Source organism: Heptranchias perlo, unplaced genomic scaffold (genome assembly GCF_035084215.1).
Source record: "Heptranchias perlo isolate sHepPer1 unplaced genomic scaffold, sHepPer1.hap1 HAP1_SCAFFOLD_100, whole genome shotgun sequence".
Taxonomy (NCBI): domain Eukaryota; kingdom Metazoa; phylum Chordata; class Chondrichthyes; order Hexanchiformes; family Hexanchidae; genus Heptranchias; species Heptranchias perlo.
The window spans coordinates 51,206-55,860 of NW_027138217.1; positions in this window are offsets into that span (position 1 = coordinate 51,206).

Sequence of the window (4,655 nt, forward strand, 5' to 3'; positions counted from 1 at the left end):
AAGTACTTGGTCTGTTTGTTTGTAGCTCCCTGATGAGCCGCAAGATGGCGAAACCGGTCGGAGTGTTCCAAGAAGGAACGATGGATGGTACTTAAGGCTGCAGGACGGGACACATTCAGTAGTAGCCAAGCAGGAACTCTGGATGGTGCCTAAAGCTAAAGCACAAGGTGCATTCATTTGGACAACAGCAACAGTCTGAGGTGCGGGCCAGAACCAAGAGGCAGACAACATAGGGAGGGCGTTTCCCCCCTCTGCCCACCATTTTAAAACCTAACCTTTGCAAGTGACGCACTAAGGACTTGGTCTGTTTGTTTGTAGCTCCCTGATGAGCCGCAAGATGGCGAAACCGGTCGGAGTGTTCCAAGAAGGAACGATGGATGGTACTTAAGGCTGGAGGATGGGACACATTCAGTAGTAGCCAAGCAGGAACTCTGGATGGTGCCTAAAGCTAAAGCACAAGGTGCATTCATTTGGACAACAGCAACAGTCTGAGGTGCGGGCCAGAACCAAGAGGCAGACAACATAGGGAGGGCGTTTCCCCCCTCTGCCCACCATTTTAAAACCTAACCTTTGCAAGTGACGCACTAAGGACTTGGTCTGTTTGTTTGTAGCTCCCTGATGAGCCGCAAGATGGCGAAACCGGTCGGAGTGTTCCAAGAAGGAACGATGGATGGTACTTAAGGCTGGAGGATGGGACACATTCAGTAGTAGCCAAGCAGGAACTCTGGATGGTGCCTAAAGCTAAAGCACAAGGTGCATTCATTTGGACAACAGCAACAGTCTGAGGTGCGGGCCAGAACCAAGAGGCAGACAACATAGGGAGGGCGTTTCCCCCCTCTGCCCACCATTTTAAAACCTAACCTTTGCAAGTGACGCACTAAGGACTTGGTCTGTTTGTTTGTAGCTCCCTGATGAGCCGCAAGATGGCGAAACCGGTCGGAGTGTTCCAAGAAGGAACGATGGAAGGTACTTAAGGCTGGAGGATGGGACACATTCAGTAGTAGCCAAGCAGGAACTCTGGATGGTGCCTAAAGCTAAAGCACAAGGTGCATTCATTTGGACAACAGCAACAGTCTGAGGTGCGGGCCAGAACCAAGAGGCAGACAACATAGGGAGGGCGTTTCCCCCCTCTGCCCACCATTTTAAAACCTAACCTTTGCAAGTGACGCACGAAGGACTTGGTCTGTTTGTTTGTAGCTCCCTGATGAGCCGCAAGATGGCGAAACCGGTCGGAGTGTTCCAAGAAGGAACGATGGATGGTACTTAAGGCTGGAGGATGGGACACATTGAGTAGTAGCCAAGCAGGAACTCTGGATGGTGCCTAAAGCTAAAGCACAAGGTGCATTCATTTGGACAACAGCAACAGTCTGAGGTGCGGGCCAGAACCAAGAGGCAGACAACATAGGGAGGGCGTTTCCCCCCTCTGCCCACCATTTTAAAACCTAACCTTTGCAAGTGACGCACTAAGGACTTGGTCTGTTTGTTTGTAGCTCCCTGATGAGCCGCAAGATGGCGAAACCGGTCGGAGTGTTCCAAGAAGGAACGATGGATGGTACTTAAGGCTGGAGGATGGGACACATTCAGTAGTAGCCAAGCAGGAACTCTGGATGGTGCCTAAAGCTAAAGCACAAGGTGCATTCATTTGGACAACAGCAACAGTCTGAGGTGCGGGCCAGAACCAAGAGGCAGACAACATAGGGAGGGCGTTTTCCCCCCTCTGCCCACCATTTTAAAACCTAACCTTTGCAAGTGACGCACTAAGGACTTGGTCTGTTTGTTTGTAGCTCCCTGATGAGCCGCAAGATGGCGAAACCGGTCGGAGTGTTCCAAGAAGGAACGATGGATGGTACTTAAGGCTGGAGGATGGGACACATTCAGTAGTAGCCAAGCAGGAACTCTGGATGGTGCCTAAAGCTAAAGCACAAGGTGCATTCATTTGGACAACAGCAACAGTCTGAGGTGCGGGCCAGAACCAAGAGGCAGACAACATAGGGAGGGCGTTTCCCCCCTCTGCCCACCATTTTAAAACCTAACCTTTGCAAGTGACGCACTAAGGACTTGGTCTGTTTGTTTGTAGCTCCCTGATGAGCCGCAAGATGGCGAAACCGGTCGGAGTGTTCCAAGAAGGAACGATGGATGGTACTTAAGGCTGGAGGATGGGACACATTGAGTAGTAGCCAAGCAGGAACTCTGGATGGTGCCTAAAGCTAAAGCACAAGGTGCATTCATTTGGACAACAGCAACAGTCTGAGGTGCGGGCCAGAACCAAGAGGCAGACAACATAGGGAGGGCGTTTCCCCCCTCTGCCCACCATTTTAAAACCTAACTTTTGCAAGTGACGCACTAAGGACTTGGTCTGTTTGTTTATAGCTCCCTGATGAGCCGCAAGATGGCGAAACCGGTCGGAGTGTTCCAAGAAGGAACGATGGATGGTACTTAAGGCTGGAGGACGGGACACATTCAGTAGTAGCCAAGCAGGAACTCTGGATGGTGCCTAAAGCTAAAGCACAAGGTGCAGTCATTTGGACAACAGCAACAGTCTGAGGTGCGGGCCAGAACCAAGAGGCAGACAACATAGGGAGGGCGTTTTCCCCCCTCTGCCCACCATTTTAAAACCTAACTTTTGCAAGTGACGCACTAAGGACTTGGTCTGTTTGTTTATAGCTCCCTGATGAGCCGCAAGATGGCGAAACCGGTCGGAGTGTTCCAAGAAGGAACGATGGATGGTACTTAAGGCTGGAGGACGGGACACATTCAGTAGTAGCCAAGCAGGAACTCTGGATGGTGCCTAAAGCTAAAGCACAAGGTGCATTCATTTGGACAACAGCAACAGTCTGAGGTGCGGGCCAGAACCAAGAGGCAGACAACATAGGGAGGGCGTTTCCCCCCTCTGCCCACCATTTTAAAACCTAACTTTTGCAAGTGACGCACTAAGGACTTGGTCTGTTTGTTTATAGCTCCCTGATGAGCCGCAAGATGGCGAAACCGGTCGGAGTGTTCCAAGAAGGAACGATGGATGGTACTTAAGGCTGGAGGACGGGACACATTCAGTAGTAGCCAAGCAGGAACTCTGGATGGTGCCTAAAGCTAAAGCACAAGGTGCATTCATTTGGACAACAGCAACAGTCTGAGGTGCGGGCCAGAACCAAGAGGCAGACAACATAGGGAGGGCGTTTCCCCCCTCTGCCCACCATTTTAAAACCTAACTTTTGCAAGTGACGCACTAAGGACTTGGTCTGTTTGTTTGTAGCTCCCTGATGAGCCGTGAGATGGCGAAACCGGTCGGAGTGTTCCAAGAAGGAACGATGGATGGTACTTAAGGCTGGAGGACGGGACACATTCAGTAGTAGCCAAGCAGGAACTCTGGATGGTGCCTAAAGCTAAAGCACAAGGTGCATTCATTTGGACAACAGCAACAGTCTGAGGTGCGGGCCAGAACCAAGAGGCAGACAACATAGGGAGGGCGTTTCCCCCCTCTGCCCACCATTTTAAAACCTAACTTTTGCAAGTGACGCACTAAGGACTTGGTCTGTTTGTTTGTAGCTCCCTGATGAGCCGTGAGATGGCGAAACCGGTCGGAGTGTTCCAAGAAGGAACGATGGATGGTACTTAAGGCTGGAGGACGGGACACATTCAGTAGTAGCCAAGCAGGAACTCTGGATGGTGCCTAAAGCTAAAGCACAAGGTGCATTCATTTGGACAACAGCAACAGTCTGAGGTGCGGGCCAGAACCAAGAGGCAGACAACATAGGGAGGGCGTTTCCCCCCTCTGCCCACCATTTTAAAACCTAACTTTTGCAAGTGACGCACTAAGGACTTGGTCTGTTTGTTTGTAGCTCCCTGATGAGCCGTGAGATGGCGAAACCGGTCGGAGTGTTCCAAGAAGGAACGATGGATGGTACTTAAGGCTGGAGGACGGGACACATTCAGTAGTAGCCAAGCAGGAACTCTGGATGGTGCCTAAAGCTAAAGTACAAGGTGCATTCATTTGGACAACAGCAACAGTCTGAGGTGCGGGCCAGAACCAAGAGGCAGACAACATAGGGAGGGCGTTTCCCCCCTCTGCCCACCATTTTAAAACCTAACTTTTGCAAGTGACGCACTAAGGACTTGGTCTGTTTGTTTGTAGCTCCCTGATGAGCCGTGAGATGGCGAAACCGGTCGGAGTGTTCCAAGAAGGAACGATGGATGGTACTTAAGGCTGGAGGACGGGACACATTCAGTAGTAGCCAAGCAGGAACTCTGGATGGTGCCTAAAGCTAAAGCACAAGGTGCATTCATTTGGACAACAGCAACAGTCTGAGGTGCGGGCCAGAACCAAGAGGCAGACAACATAGGGAGGGCGTTTCCCCCCTCTGCCCACCATTTTAAAACCTAACTTTTGCAAGTGACGCACTAAGGACTTGGTCTGTTTGTTTGTAGCTCCCTGATGAGCCGTGAGATGGCGAAACCGGTCGGAGTGTTCCAAGAAGGAACGATGGATGGTACTTAAGGCTGGAGGACGGGACACATTCAGTAGTAGCCAAGCAGGAACTCTGGATGGTGCCTAAAGCTAAAGCACAAGGTGCATTCATTTGGACAACAGCAACAGTCTGAGGTGCGGGCCAGAACCAAGAGGCAGACAACATAGGGAGGGCGTTTCCCCCCTCTGCCCA